Here is a 16,710-nt window from a genome sequence, read left to right as displayed (position 1 = left end):
AGGGGGTATGGGGGGCGGGGATTGACGGGGGGGGGGGTAGAGAAAGGAGCTTTTAACCAGAACAAAGATAGGGTACTGCGCCTCCTGGCGGCCACATTTCATATTGCACCGAACAGGCCCGCCCCAGTTTTCTTAAGCCCAATGAATACTGTAATTTCCTTCGTTAAACCATTCAGGGACTGCCTCTCAGACCCAGCCTCCAGCCATCAGCCAATCACCAGGCTCCATGCAAATCACCTCTTCCGTTCTCCAAACCAGACTCTGCTTTAGATGCGGTTCTTGTTACCCCGCCCCCTCCTTATTTCCTCCCCTCCCCTCCTCCCTTCCTCCTCTGCCTCCACCCGAGCAGCTGCAGGGGAAGAGGGCAGTGCTGGGTGCCTCATGCATATGCAGACAGATCCTCCTCCTCCTTCCACCTTCTCCTGTCCGCTCCCGCAGCCTTTTCCCTTCCCCCCCACCCGTCCTCTGCCGCAGCCACCGCCTCCGGTTTCCCTGGCGCGTCCGCGCGCCTCGACGTGCGGTTCCCCGAGCTCGGGTCCAAGGCAGCTATTTCCCAGAGGGAGGCCTCCTAGTGCTCTAGGAGCAGGCGCGAGAAAGGGAGGAAGCCTCCCTTCCTTGAAATCCTCTCGAAGGTCAAGTTTGAGTTTAGCTGTACAGAAGCGAAAGGCGTCGAAAATGCTGCTACAGGGTCTGAGGGAAGGTTCTGCACGCAGACTGATTTTGTAATGGCTTTCTCCCCCTTAAACACCAGATTAATTTCTCTGAAACACACAATGTACTGGCCACGTCCAGAGGCAGGATGATGATAGATAGTTTTGTATGCCCAGAGCTATGGTGTGTATTTGTCTTCTACATCAAGGCTGCAATATCCTTAAGCCATAAAGCATTGGGGAGGAGATCAGGCAGCTTTAGATCTACTTAGAGAGAGAAGTGCCTACACGTGGTCAGGGAAGAGTGGTGCGGGAGATCTGTTAAAGGTGGGCAGTTAAATGTCAGCTCCTCCAACTTACAGGTAAGCAGACTAAGAGCATGAAGGAGAACCCATGAAAAGAGAAACCTATTCAGAGAGAGAGAGAGAGAGAGAGAGATCAGGGATAATTTGTCACTGTTATTTACATTCAGAATCTGGGTTCTTGGCCCTTTACAGACAATAGTAAAAGGTACACAAGCTTTGAATACTGCTCTGAACTGCCCTTGAAGCACATTGATGGGAAAAATGTCACAGGAGAAAATCGCGGTTTCTATAGTGCTTTGAGATCCTCTAATGGGAAAGCAGGAGAATTGCGAAGTGACCTTGTTTCATAGATCTCTACTGTGACACTGGAACACTTAAAGGATTTTCTACTGAGAATTGAGGAAATTCCCACTCAACACTTACACCATGAAGAAGTGAGTAGAGAGCAGAAAAATTTAAATAATATTTTGCCAACATTTATTAATTGAGCACATTTTATGGAGTGCTTATTATGTACCTGGTAGACAGCATCATCTTCCATGATATGAGCATAGTGATTCTCAGGTGTGCTGAAAATTAGGGAAAGCAACAGGAATTCTAAATGACTTCTAAATGGCTGTTTATGAACTATCTGCTACTTAGAGCCTTTACTTATTTTAAAATTGCTAGTACTGTCCTGGCAATTTGAAAGTTCTCTTTGTTAAAAGCAGCTGTCCCAGTAATAACATGCAAGATGGCCATGAAAGAAATAAACAAATGTTTACAGACAGACTACCTTCTGGGTGGTTCAGAGTGGAGAAGCTGTAAAGAGTGATAACACTGAGATCAAAGGAGTGTTGTTGTCTAATCCTAGTTCTTTCTGTAGAACAGGCTTTTTAAAAAATTTATTTAAAATTGTATCCACTTGCTATACATGAGATTTGAATGTCATCCCTAGTTTGAGTTCTAATAATCAAAATCACCCTCTAGCAAATTACTCTAGAAACAGAAGTTTCATCTAAATGTTCAACTGAAGGGAAAGTTAGTAAACGGAGCACTAGAAATTTACTTTGGATAAATTCTTAGGTAGAAGTTATAAAGGTTATAAATCAAGGGTTATAAATGCTACATTTTAACTTAGTTAAGATTCTGTGCCATCTTGGAAAAAAGTCTACCTAATGTGTACCACATAAGCATGTTGCTATTTATGATTTTAATATTCCCCCTACAGAAACACTTCGTGAAATGTGGGCTTTGCTGTTACAGATTTTATTCTTTAATAATGCCAAACTAAGTATTGATAGAAGCATCTACCATTTTCCCAGTTAATTACAACATATCCAAGCTTCTTGTTTCCTAGTGAACTTTGAAGATTTTGAGAAAGTGGTAATTTCCCACAATAAACTAATTTGTAGCTCTATATTCAAATAACATAATATAGAATCATGCACTTTTAACTTTCGTCACTGTGGCTGCAATTGTATTTAGTAAACATGTCCAAGCTAAGACATGTCAGCCAGGCAGGTTCATCCATCCAGTAACTTATTGGTAGTTCTTCCATTAAGAGATGATCACTGCTGCACTTTGTGTTAAAAATAACTATCTTAGTTATTTGTAACACAAATATACAAATAGCTATCTTAGTACCCATCTGTGATTTCTAATGGAAATGAAAGTACTGATGGTAAAGAAAAGAAACATGTTTCAAAGGATCCAATTCCATGATTGTGGAGTAATCTAGTAAAGCCTTTTCTTTTCTAGGCACTGTCTTTTAAAATGAGATTCTGCTCCAGAGTGTTACAGTAGCATAATATAAATTGGTGGCTCTGGCTTTTTAAACTCTGGTTCTTTCCCTGCAAAGCAGTATAAGTGAGTGCCTTATCATAACTTTGGAATAATGACATCTCAAGGCCTGTGCATTGCATTCACAAGCAAGTTAAGTCCCAGAATGGGGTTGACTCAGCAGTACCTGACCAGGCTGCTTGATGCACTGAATACCATTGCCCCTAGGAATTAATATAGAGGTGCCTGGAGCTTGTGTAAAGTTCTCTGTGCCATTTGAAAAAGGAACTCGGAGGAAAGATAGGCTGATTTTTAATTTTAATGTTTTACTCATAGGTTTAAGTACATTTATGGTTTGCTTTGCAAAATGTCAACAGACATCCCAAGTGGATAACATTTAAAAAAGATTGAATTTCCTGTATTTACTCTAATATCATCTAAAAAATGTGGTCATCAATGCCCACAGGTTCATTGGCTAAGAAAACTCATTCAAATAATTATTAAAAACAACTAATAATACTTTTAGTTATTTCCCTCAATTAATTAGAACTCCAGCAAGACAGAACAAAGGTTTCATTGTAGTTTTGGTGCCTTTAGGAAGGACTGTAAATTGAGTTCCTATTTACAAGATGGCTAAAGGACACTTTGAGAAGAAATTGTCTGTTAGCTACTGGTATAAGTGTTCACTTATATATTATAAATAACATTACATTTTAGTATATTATATACTCAACAATTGACTTTCACGTAAATTATTTCATGTAGGTTATCTCACAACAATTTTATAAAATAGATTGCTTATGACAATTACTATCTTCATTTTGTAGTGAAGGATACTGAGGTTCAGAAATATTTAAAATAGCTAACATTTTATGAACTGTATATTTTGTGCCAGGCAGTGTTTTAAGCACTTAACATGTTCTGATTCATTTGATCTACATAGCACATGCAGGAAATGAATGCTATTATTATCATCTTCATTTTATAGATTAAATCTTGGAGAAACAGAGAAGTAAAGTAATCTATCCAAAGCTAACAGTGAGCAAATGATGGAGTCAGGTGAGAAACCACTCATTTCAGTTCCAGATCAGTGCCTAACCATTGCATGTTTCTGCCTAGCCAAGGTTCAGCAACTTGCCCAGGAAATTTGGTAAGTGTTGGGTTGTAAATTAGAGCCATTGAAGTGCTTGGTTGTAAGTTCTCTCACTGTATTTTACTTTATTCCAAATCATATTTTACTATATTGTATACTTCTCATCTTTCTCCTAATGGAATGTGAATTTCTTTAATGCAGAGAAGATCACATGATTCCTTCTGTACGGAGATTACACCCTATTTTCTCTGGACATTCTCCTAATGTAAGAGGAAGCTATTAAAATATATTGAGTCAAAAATGAAGAACTCTGCAGTCTTTATAGGCCTGAAGAATTACAACTGGAATTTTGGTGATGTAGAAAGAGTTGGCCAAGGGAAGAAGACAATGATTAAACCAAAACGGGGAAAATAATTGATAAAATAGGAAAGAACAAGATAACAAACAGCAATGTTTATACTGCTCTTTCCACTTCCCAGACACTTTTCATGGGTCGTGCCATTGTGATCTTTATTTTATGAATGGGAAGACTGAGGGTCAGTTATATGACCTTCTCATATATACATATGTTCTTAGATGCATGTATAAAAAACAGGAAGAAAGACAGTGACCTGCTAATCTGAGGATCCTCTGTGGCTTTCTCAGGATGTGTATTGCTTGATTTTCATTAGATATTTCCTGTTCTATACTCCCTGTACTACTGACTTGTCTTCTACCAGTCCAGTCATGGTACCAAGATGATCCTTCCAAAATCCTGCTCCTCTGCTATACTTCAGTGTCTCTTAAGAGCAAAATGACATGATACATGAAAAGTGTCTGGCAAATAGAAAGGGTTATAGATTTCATGTGTTGAAATTGAATCCCCATTGGGAAGTGGAAACTTAATATGACTATGGTGTTTAGAAGTGTGGCCTCTGGGATCTGATTAGGATTAGATAAGTTCATTACCATGGGGTCCCCATGACTGCATCTTGGTGACGTTATAAGAGAGACTGGAAGATACATGCACACACTCACACCCACCCTGTTTCTTGCCATGCTATGTCCTGAGCCACCTAAGCACTCTTCCATAAAAAGTCCATTTACCAGATGCAGCCCACAACCTTGTACCTCTGGAACTGTAAGTAAACCTTTTTGTCTTCATAGTGTACATAAAGGTATTTCAACATAATAACAAAAAGGACTATTACATCCTCTTTGGTTTAAAATATTTGATTGTTCCTTATTGTTTACAGGTTATGTGGCCTACTGTACCACAGCTCTGCTTTACATTTTTATCTTCATTTCAGGCACTTTCCTCAGATCTTTTAATATGATTGCTTTAAAATCCTTTTCATTCCAGGATGGACCACATACTAACTCTTTTGTGACTTTATCCATGTTGTTCTCTCTGCCTGGAATGTTCTTCTTTTCTCTCTCTTTTTTTTTTTTCACTCATCCTGTAGGATAAAGTTCAAATGTATTTCTTGCTGAAGGCTTTTTATGAATCTATGGGTGAAATTAACATATTATCTCATTAATATTAACTACATTTTTAAAAACAGTAGCAGCTAACATCTACTGAATGCTTAAATGCTCCAATTCTATTACTACTGATGAATAAAAAGAGATTCAGTGATGTTTTAGTCAACTTTTCTTGCTGCTGTGACCAAAAGCCTCGAGAAGAACAGATTTAGAGGTCTCAGTCCATAGACAGCTAGCTCCATTCTTCAGGGTTCGAAGTAAGGCAGAACATCATGGTTGAAGAGTGTGGTGGAGGAAAGTAGCTCATGACTACCAGGAAATGAGGGTGGGGAGGAAGCGGCCCTCTCACCACAGACAAAATATAAACCCCAAGGGCATGCTCTCATTGACTCACATCCTTCAGCCAAACCCTGCCTGCCTACAGTTATCACACAATTAATCCCTATAGTAGATTAATGCACTGATTAAGTTAAAGCTTTCATAGCCCAATCATTTCACCTCTAAACTTTATTGCATCATCTCACACATGAGCTTTTGAGGGATACCTCATACTAAATCCTAATGAGAGACTTTGTATAACTGCCCAAGAAGATTTGGGTGGTAAATTGTCAGATCCAACTACCCAAACCATTAGCTTAATCACTTTCTTTGTTTCTTCCATTGATACCACATATTAGAGTGCATGTTTATTTATCTCTTCAAAAACAAGAATTTTAGAAAGGCAGCTATTGGTTTGCTTTTGTGTTCTTTATGCAAAAGAGCAGAAATAGCTCTTTATGCATGATTCAGAAGGAGCTCTAAACATAGTTAAAAGACTAATTGGATATCACACATTACTCATTCTTTGGGCTACATTTTCCTTACTTGGACCACTTTATTCTAGGCCACAGATCAGCATTGTACTACTTCAGTCTGTTCTCCCACTTTAATGGCTTCTAAAGTCACTGTTCATAAAATTGACCAGCTTGACAACAGTTTACCTATGAGCATATTTATTTACCACCTTTAAAAGGCTTGAATTGAAAACTATACCCTAGACATGATCTCTATAAAACTTGGAATGCAGGCACTCTCATTGCTGTTTTATATTTTGAGTTGAATCAGAACTAGATTTAATCTTATTATTTTTTTAATTTTTATTTTTTGTAGTTGTTGATGGACAGAATGCTTTTATTTTATTTGTTTATTTTTATGTGGTGCTGAGGATCAAACCCAGTGTCTCATGCATGCTAGACAAGCGCTCTGCTGCTGAGCTACAGCCCCAGCCCCAAATCTTATATTTTTGATAGGCACAAACTTCAATATCACAATGTCAGAATGTTCCCTTCCCTTTCTTTGAATTATCCAAGAATTCTGCAGATTTTCAGAGTCCTTGAAGAAGTCACATGGCCACTGTTTGCCTTTAAGAACTTGGTGTCTTGGTCTTCTGAGGTCTTGTGGCATTGTTTCCTATCACCATGTTCCACTGCACAGAACTCTAAGCCAGGAAGATCCTTTTGAATGAGAGTGATCTCACCATAACTCAGATCTTGGCACCCATCCTTTAATATCATATAGCACCCAAGAAACCCCTCAGATATGCCAGGCTGGAAGGTACCCTCCATCTCAGAATCTAGTGTCCTACATTTGACCCCTCAGAATTCACTCACAAGGGCCAGTAGTCTTCCTTTTCCCTGGCTACACACAAAGGACCCATTTTCTTCCTTCCTGTGACAATAGAGCTTGTTTGTTATTAAAGGGTTGAAACTATTGAAAAATGTAATGTCTGCTTACTTCTGTATTCTGGTGAGGGAAACATCTCCTTTCCTTCACGAAGATTCCATTTTTGAAGGGCAGAATAGTAAACTTCATGCATTTCTTGCTAAGGCAGCAATAGCCAAGCACCACTTGTCTTCGGCAGGCTATCCTGCTAATTGGTGAAGTCTTTAGGGGGCACCCTGTTTAAAAAAAATGCCAGAACTTACTTGTACATAAAAGTGAGAGTTTTTCTCTCTAAAGGAGCCACTTCCACATAACAATTATACAACCATTGTTCATTTTTTTGAATTCTTTTTTAGTTTTTTTTAGAGCCTACAGTCCAATGTTTTTATTACTCCCAAAGAGAGCAAATATTTATACTTGAAAATGGATTTGATTTTGGAAAGAACCCAATGTTATTTGGCTTAGTGTTCTAAGTAAAATCAGTGTGAAAAGCTGTTTTTGGTTCAAAAGGAGGCAAAACTATAATGTAATGACACTGATTTGTGAGTCTTACCAAATCCAAAAGGGGATTTCCAAATATAGTGTCAGTGATGGAGTATTAGGGTAGTAAGAATTATCACCCCCAAATTTGACTACACTAGCAATGTCACAAATTTGAATACAAACATCATGGAGTATTTATGAACAACCAGTCCTGTTCCTATCTTAAAGGCACAGTTTGCAATTATGTCCCAAATTGTGACTGAAAATCTCTAATAATGGGCTAATGCTTCTTAGATTCATTGTAAGGGTGAATCCCTGAGTTGGTGTTCAAATCAGATTTATGAACACTGGCATAAGTCCTGAGAATCAGCATTTTCCACCTGCTCCCAACTGATGGACCAGGGACATCTCTTAGCATATCAATACCTTGGACCCCTTAGCCCTGTTAAGCAAGTTACATTGGTTTAAATTGAGTATTGCTACTCACATTAAGCTACACATGGGTTAGTTTGTTCATTGGAAAAATATTTGTTTGTGCTCATATACATATGAACTTTGCCTCAGAACAGAATTTTCTATGTACTTTATTGATGTAGAAACAGTAAAGACCCTGTGCCATTTTTCTTACATTGGATATTTCTTTATTCAGAATATAACAGATTACTATTGGAAAAATAGTAAAGCACTTTAAATATTTACCCTAACTAATCATTACATGGCAGATATCATCACATATGAAAAATCAAAGTACATTTTGATATATATTTAAAGCTGCTATTTTGGATATGACAATTTTTGAAACTGATGTAACAGAAGTTTTGCTAGCTAGCTAAAAACAAAACCCTATTTCACAACTAAAATGTAAACAGCTAAGATGTAATCAGAAGACCAAATTTCACAGCTACAAAAAACACAGCTGTGAAACATAACTTTGGAGTGTAAGAAAGCCAAATATCTTTGCATGCTAATAATGGATATTACAAATGAAAATGAGAAAGACTGTGCTAGAAATTTTTAGTGTTTAAATACCTTCACTCCTGTTATCTGTTTAATGGAGAATATTCTCAAGTACTTGCCATATATTTATTTTTTTGAATGTCTACTCTGTTTATCTTGCTAGGAACTAGAAAAACAGAGATGTGCCTGTTGTGTTTACTTTCTCAGTTTTGTGATAAAACTTTTGAATTGTGACACTTTTGGATTGAGGGAGTTAGTGGACCTGTTTATTTACTAAATTTTTCTGCACATTTTTATCATCTGTAAAAGAAGGTATGTGAACTACAGAACTACATATTTTAAATGTTTTCTTAAGTTTTGAAATTCTCTGTATATATCTTTTGATCAGTCCAAAGGCATTTTTCAAGGAAATATACTGTCAGGGTGTTGTAGTGATCCTTGCCACAGATGGTGAGAGAAAGATATTCTACTTTGGTATGTCTGAAACAAGAGGTTTAGGTTATGAAGTTTATATAAGAGTTTAAGGAATTTGTCTCAGGTGAAGGGATAGTTTCAACATGTTTAGCAAAAGGGACAATCTCTTAGTGTTTTTTGGGGGGTGGGGTGGGGCGGAAGTCTAAACAGCTTTCTAAGTGCATAGGAATTTTCAAGGCCCAGTTTTGGTTTTCAGCCTTAATGGAGAAGACAAGTAGTTGGGAGGTCTCAGAGCTGTCAAGGCATTCTGTGTTTCTAAGTCAGATCACAGAAAGCAAGGAGGAAGGCCTTTGAGTAGTGGGGCAGAGGTAGATGTGGATGTCTGAAAGTCCTATAATGCTTGAAAAGAATGTGTGTTCCCTGATAATTGATTGCATAGTTTAGTGAAATTCATTAAACTGATTTCATTAAATTTATTTTGATAAATTTCTATAACTATTAATTTTATCTAATTAGCTCATTAGTATTTAAAAGAGGCAGGTAAGTCTCTCTTAATCATTTTGATTTCTCAATTGAAATCCTATTTTTTTAAGTTCACATTTTGTAAGTAGATAGATCTATCCTAGTAGCTACCTCCATATTCTTTTGATTGTAGTATTTGAAAACCTAAGGTCTTTTAAAATTTAGAATCTAGAATAATTATTAAGAGCAAAGTTTAGCAAACTGTAGTCTGTAGGCTGAATTCAGCCCAATATCTGTTTTTGTAAGAAACTTTTATTTGAACACAGCCACATTTATTCATTTATATATTGTTTATGTGTACTCTCAAGATACAATGGGAAGACGCTGAGTAGCTGTGACAGATTACATGTGTTAGTAAGCTTTTTGTTGCTGTAACCAAAATGATCTACAAGAACAAGTTACAGGTGGAAAAGTTTATTTTGGTTTGTGACTTCAGAGATTTAGTTCATGCTTGGTCAACTCTATTGCTATGGAACCAAGGTAAGACTGAATATCATGGGAGGGAGAGTGGCAGTGGAAGAAAGTTGCTTGCCTCATGGCAGCTGGGAAGGACAGAAAGAGAGAGAGAGGAGCTAAGAGGACAAGAGACAATCCCCCAGGGCAGACTTCTAGTGACCCACCTCCTGCAGCCATGCCCCACCTGCCCACAGTGACCGTATAACATAGTAGTTCTTTCAAATTATTAATCCAGCTCATGGATTAATCCACTAATTACATTACAGATCTCATCATCTAATCATGAGCTCTTGGGGGACACCTCATATCCTAACCATAACTATTTATTTTCTAAAACATTATATAAAAAATTTGTTGACCTCTGATCTAGCTTAATAATCTTTTGGATCAATAAACATGCTTTTCTTCAAGTACTTAGAGGATTATGAAATTGTTTCATTATGTTAGCAGTGTAACAGGAGCTGTGATGTGGAAGATATGCCTGGATCATATAAACCAGCTTCTGTTTTTTGGTTTGGGGTTGTCCAAAAGAGAACTTACTTGGGTTTAATTTACAGAGGCCAGCAGGATCTGCATCAGGTAAAAGTCACATCTGCTGTCAAGGGAGAAACAAGAATGTCAGAGAGTCAGAGGGACACTCTTTGAGCCTGATAAGATTCATCCTCAGCGACTCAGACAGGAACATTTTCAACCAATATGTGGACCTCTGTAATAAAAGCCAGCCAAGAAAGCCATGAGCTTTTTTTTTTTAAAGTTGTTCTTTTTTAAAAAATTTATATATGACAGTGGAATGCATTACAATTCATATTATACATATAGAGCACAAATATTTCATATCTCTGGTTCATGTCTTCATACAAGTACTTTGGATAATGATGTCCATCACATTCCACTATCATTTCTAACCCTATGCCCCCTCCTTTTCCCTCCCACCCCTCTGCCTTATCTAGAGTTCATCTATTTCTCCTATGATCCCCCTCCCTACCCCACTATGAATAAGCTTCCTCAACTATATACAACAAAATAAAATTAAACCCCTATCTCTCACCATGCACAAAACTCAACTCAAAATGGATCAAGGACCTAGGAATTAAACCAGAGACCCTGTGTCTAATAGAAGAAAAAGTAGGCCCTAATCTCCATCATGTGGAATTAGGCCCCACCTTTCTTAATAGGAATTCCATAGTGCAAGAATTAAAATCAAGAATCAATAAATGGGATGAATTCAAACTAAAAAGTTTCTTCTCAGCAAAAGAAACAAACTGTGAAGTGAACAGTGAGCCTACATCTTGGGAGCAAATTTTTACCCCTCTCACATCAGATAGAGCACTAATCTCTAGGATATGTAAAGAATTCAGAAAGCTACACAAAAACAATAAATAACCCAATCAATAAATGGGCCGAGGACCTGAACATACACTTCTCAGAAGGTGATATACAATCAATCAACAAATATATGAAAAAATGTTCATCACTGCTAGCAATTAGAGAAATGTAAATCAAAACTACTCTCAGATTTTATCTCATTCCAATCGGAATGGCTGCTATTATGAATACAAACAACAATAAGTGTTGGCAAGAAGGTGGGGAAAAAGGTACACTCATACACTGCTGGTGGGGCTGCAAATTGGTGTAGCCAATATGGAAAGCAGTATGAAGATTCCTTGGAAAATTAGGAGTGGAACTACCATTTGACCCAGCTATCCCTCTCCTTGGTCTATACCCAGAGGACTTAAAAATAACATACTACAGGGACACAGTCACATCAATGTTTAGCAGCACAATGCACAATGGTTAAACTGTGGAACCAACCTAGATGCCCTTCAGTAGATGAATGGATAAAAAAAATGTGGCATATTTACACAATGGAATATTACTCAACAATAAAAGAGAATAAAATCATGGCATTTGCAGGTAAATGGATGGAATTAGAGAAGATAATGCTAACTGAAGTTAGCCAATCCCCCAAAAGCCATGAGCTTTTAATGCCAGAATTTTCGAGGTATTATTTCACAAGAAATAGAGGTCAAAGTTATTACACATTCATGAAGATTAAGTAGGGATCTGCTCTGAAGAACAAACTGTTGTATTTGAAAGAAAACAAACCCTCCCTGTGATAAGGCGTGCAAACCTTCAAGTATTTAAAAGGGAGGTGAGTTTTGACATTGCTGGCGAAGAGTGTCCTGATTGACCTACAATATCCACTCTTGGCATGGTCCGCTGGCTCAGAGGAAGGTTAAACAGAGATCGTCTTATTTTAATTCCTAACCAAGTCTGAGGTGGTGGAGTTTGCAGAACAGAGGAGACCAGGTCTGCATCTCAGGACTTGTGACAGAAAGATAGTGTATCTTGTGTGGAGAGTGGCCTAAAGAAAAGGTGATTGAAGGGAACCCAATGACAACTGGGAGAAAGATGAGGGAAAGGAGAGAGTATGAACAAAAAACACCTTTCTAAGGCCTGCATGGATAGATCTTGCTCCCCTCAGATACAACCAAAATATTAAATGTAGAATTTAATGATCACTACATTATATTTCATGCTGTTTTGGAACATCCCTTGAACATTTGGTAAAAGAAAACTGAAATGCACATGTGATCGCAGTTAGTATCGGTCTGGTAAAAAGGGTTCTGGAATGGTTATCAGTCTAAATCGACAAGAGTACCAAATAGGCCCTTTTGTAAACCATCAGAAAAGGGCTGCCCAGCCTGAAAGATTATGTGTTCTTGTTCTCTGTTTTACCCTGGGATGGAAGTTTGATGCCTTCTCTACTGGATGGAGAAAATTCCTGCTCCCTATTCCAGATTAACTAAAACTCTCAGTTGGAGGAGACATTATCAGGCATTTGAGACTAGTAGAACTTAATTGAAATTTTCTTTCTGTAGTAAATAAAAGATTTAAAATTATAAAAATAATTTTGTTTTTGAGAGAAAACAAAATATCTTATATCAACAACAAATTAACTTCTTTTAAAAATTTATTCCTCTCAATTTTTTTTCTTTCTGTTATGGATACCAATAAATATATATGATGCTATCAAGAAGAATAAAAATATACCAAATTCTTTTCACTTATAAATATTTAAAAATTATTTCGTGAGTTTCAGATAGTTTGGGGAAAAGGTTAAATCTGATCCAGGCATCTGGGTTCCATTATTTTTTTGATCTTCTCCTCACCTGTTGGGTCAATATGACTAAGATGACAGCCCAACTATAGGCACTAATTACACACTAGTGGGATCAACACAGTAGGCAGAATATGTTGAAATGTCTATGAGAGTTATTCCAAATGCTAATGGGTTCTGAGGACAGGTTGATAATTCATATGTTTTTGTATCTAGGTAGAGGTTGACCCTCAAGCAACAGATAATTTAAAAAATCAATTTAATAAAAAATTAGCCAAATAAATTAGGATATGTTACTAAGAAGAAAATATTACATAGATCTATATAGAATTGAAAATATTTAGATATCTGGAACTAAAAAAATGCGATTTTGTATGCTTTAAGCTAATATATAACTGATATCTTGAACTTCTTTTCTCCCCCTTTTCCTATTTATCCTATTGCAGATTTACCAAAGAAGAAAAAATAAAAACATTCCTTTCTCCACTTTTGCAAGAAGTATTCGTATTAAAAGTACTCATAGTATTTCTAAAAATCACCAACTTGAATCTAATGTATGAAATATGATATGTCAAGAGCTTTGTAATGTTTTGAACAACCAATAAAAAAAGAAAAAAAATAAATCGAAAAAAAAATAAAATCATTGATCCTTTGATTTCTTAAAAAAAAAAAAGTATTTCTAAAAATCTTAGCTATCTTTACTGGTTTTCTCTTACCGAGTTTTCTGTTTTTGTTTTTTAGATCCACTAATGACCAAGAGGAAAGATGGACAAAAGCAGTTATTTTGAGCTGATTTTAAAATGGAAAGAGCAGATTTTCCTAGCCCTAGAGGGGCTTTCTCAAAATACAGAGAAAGGTCATGGGTCACATTAGGTAGAGGTGGGCAGACATGGGCTACCATCTCATGCAGGACCCTGTGAAGGGTCAGGGCCTCTTGGGCACTGGTGAATGAGTGCAGGTCCTTGAATCTTGTAGGAGAAAGACTCCATGCTCAAGCTTTGGAAGTTGTTTTAGAATGGATGATATGGAATTGGTGATCATCACCACACTCAAGGATAGTGGTTTCTCCTCAGATTTTCTGGCTAATACTATTATATGCTTATATGAGTTTGGGAAGGACTCCTAAACAGAATTTAACTTGAAATTTCTCCTCAACTTCATCAGGTGTGGGCAGAGCCAGCTTAATCTGATTATATGCACATGCACACACCTCTGAGTGTCATAGAGGAGATTTATGCTTTTTACCTGAATTTGGTACAACTCAGATCAGAAAATGACTGGATTTTCTACTTTTCAAGGAGTTACTTTGCATCATAGAGACACAACTTATACTCATCCTTTCACATGCTTTTATTAGGTGAGTATCTCATAACATTTCATTTATGATATTCTTCCCATTCCTCTTATTTACCTTTAAAAAATCCAGAGTAAAAAAGAGGTGGCAATAAAACTTGACACAATGCTGAGCATTCTGTAAGGTGTCAATAAAAAACTGAATGAGTGACAGAGAGGAAAGGATCTGGTTTAGCACATAAAGCTCACCCATTCTGCCATTTATTTTATTTTATTGATTTTTGGTACATGGTTGATCCTAGGAGCACTTAGCCACTGAGCTGCATCCCCAGCTGTTTTTTAATTTTTTATTTTGAGACAGGGTTTTGCTAAGTTTCTTAGGGCCTCACGAAATTGCTGAGTCTGGTTTTGAATTTGCAATCCTCCTGCCTCAATCTACCAAGCTGCTGGGATTACAGGTTTGCACCACCATGCCTAGCTCATTCTGTCATTTAAAAATGCATTACTTTCTAGCTTTCTGTCTGTTTAGAATCATTTTAGCATACAATCTTTGGATGATTTTACTTTGCTCTTAAAAATTGATTTTTTCATTTTGGTTTAACTCTTTTGCTCCAGGTACCAACTTCTTTTAAACTCTTTACTATGTCTTTTAGTCAAGATATATATATATATATATATATTTTTTTTTCTCTATCCGGCCATTAGTGAATGCTAAGCTGGGTGTGCACTGAGTGTCACAGTGAATATGTTCCTAACACACAGTGCTTCCTTGTTTAGGTTTTTGGTTTGTGATTCTTCATTCAGTTTTGAATTTTTGTAGTTGAGCATGCATTTATTATAATTGATCTTAATAAATCAAGATAGACCTAGTAAAGATATGAAGTTTAAGTGTGTTACATTGTATTATAATTGTTATTCAGATGGAATATTCATGATTAGGCTGCATTTCCACCTTGAGTAAAATATAGGACCATAGCATGGCTGGCTGAGTTTTTTTCACTGGTTTTCTTAACTATAGTTTCTGTTTTGTGGCTCATATGTGGTGAGTTTTTCTTAAGTACTTACTGGAATACCTAAAATAGATAATATTTTTGGTCCAGATATAAGGAGTAGTCTAGGAAAATGACCACTGTACTTCCATTTCTTGGTCATTTTAACTTTTTTTTTATAACAACAATGGACTGAATATTTATTATTAGATGTTCTAAGAAATCCAAGAAAGATAGCAGTCATAATCACATTGACTCAATTTTTCTCTCTGGTTCTCTCTGAATGTGTTGTATAGACACAGCTTGTGTTCATCCTATTTCATTTTTCAAACTTGTATATTTTTGCAGGAAGGAAGTTTTGTTTCTGGCACAAAAGGTGGTTACATATGTGGGTGATTTATGGGGTATCCTGAAGTGCCTTGACAAAGATGATTCTCCACTATTTCCTTAATCTCCACCTTAAGTGATTCATTTCCACATACTAAACATTTTTTCCAGTTGTTGTCCTCTCATAACAATTTAGTGTGAATAATTTTTATCAGATTTTTTTTTTTAATCGGGGATTGAACCCATAGGCACTTAACCACTATCAGATTTCTTTATTCCTACTTCAAATAGATTCAAGCAGTATTAATGATGTTCAAGTTAATGAAAGAGGACAGGAGAGGACACAGAACAAGGAAGAGGGAGGGATATTTATCATGTTACTTTACTGTATAAATGTTTCAAATATCTATTGTTAGAGTTATATGTTTTCTTTCTTCAAAAGAAACTAAAAATGAGCACTGGGAATGTAGCTAAATGGTAAAATGTTCAAAGCATGCATGAGACTTTGGGTTCCAGCATCATACAAACACACAATAATTATGATAAAAATCATTTACAAGTGAGGCATGAATTAATCATGGGACATTTTTTCCCTGCTATATCATATGGACTCTATTACTGGAGTTTAAAGAAAGATTTTCTTTGATAGTGCAGATGTGGGCCACATTTGGTGTGAAATTAACTATAGACTATCAATGACTTGAAGGTGCATAGGTACATCTTTCAATATTAGCATAATTAATATATTCAGAGAATTTTTCTCTTATATTATTATTTTATTATCTAACTCTTCTAATATTTTATTGTTGTTTATTTAACTATTTTTTAATTTCTCTGTTTGTTCTAGTTGGCTATGAGGGTAGTTTAGTGATAGAGCATTTGCTTAGCATGTACAAGGCCCCAAGGTTTGATCCCTAACACCATCAAAAAAAAAAAAAAGTCTCAATTCTTATTTTTAACTTTAAAAGTTGTAAATGGATGCATTCCAATAAGAAAACACCACTATATTCACCAAGGATTAATTCAGAATATTGCATAAATATGCTAAGTATTTTTTAAATAAATGTTTTATATTCATCTGGTGGGAAATATACCAAAAGATTCTAATTTAGCATCTCATTAATATTGGTCCCAATCAGAAATCTCAAATTTCCCTGAATCAAATAGAATAATT

At 36.4% G+C, this 16,710-nt stretch overlaps 1 long non-coding RNA gene across 2 annotated transcripts; it reads left to right on the top strand.

Annotated features, from left to right (window-relative positions):
* The first annotated feature begins 361 nt into the window (after positions 1-361).
* On the top strand, positions 362-14,550 carry LOC125615823. Of its 2 annotated transcripts, XR_007346423.1 has the most exons (4): positions 362-1,012; positions 1,148-1,389; positions 3,705-3,775; positions 13,669-14,550. It is a non-coding gene; the product is annotated as an uncharacterized LOC125615823 (long non-coding RNA). The 2 variants fall into 2 exon arrangements; XR_007346422.1 differs by lacking the exon at positions 13,669-14,550 and having other exon boundaries at positions 3,705-5,503.
* The last annotated feature ends 2,160 nt before the right edge of the window (positions 14,551-16,710 follow it).

The sequence above is a fragment of the Marmota marmota genome, unplaced genomic scaffold (assembly GCF_001458135.2).
Source record: "Marmota marmota marmota unplaced genomic scaffold, marMar, whole genome shotgun sequence".
NCBI lineage: Eukaryota > Metazoa > Chordata > Mammalia > Rodentia > Sciuridae > Marmota > Marmota marmota.
The sequence above is the reverse complement of the archived record's forward strand: the minus strand, read 5'-3'. Positions and strand labels throughout refer to the sequence as shown.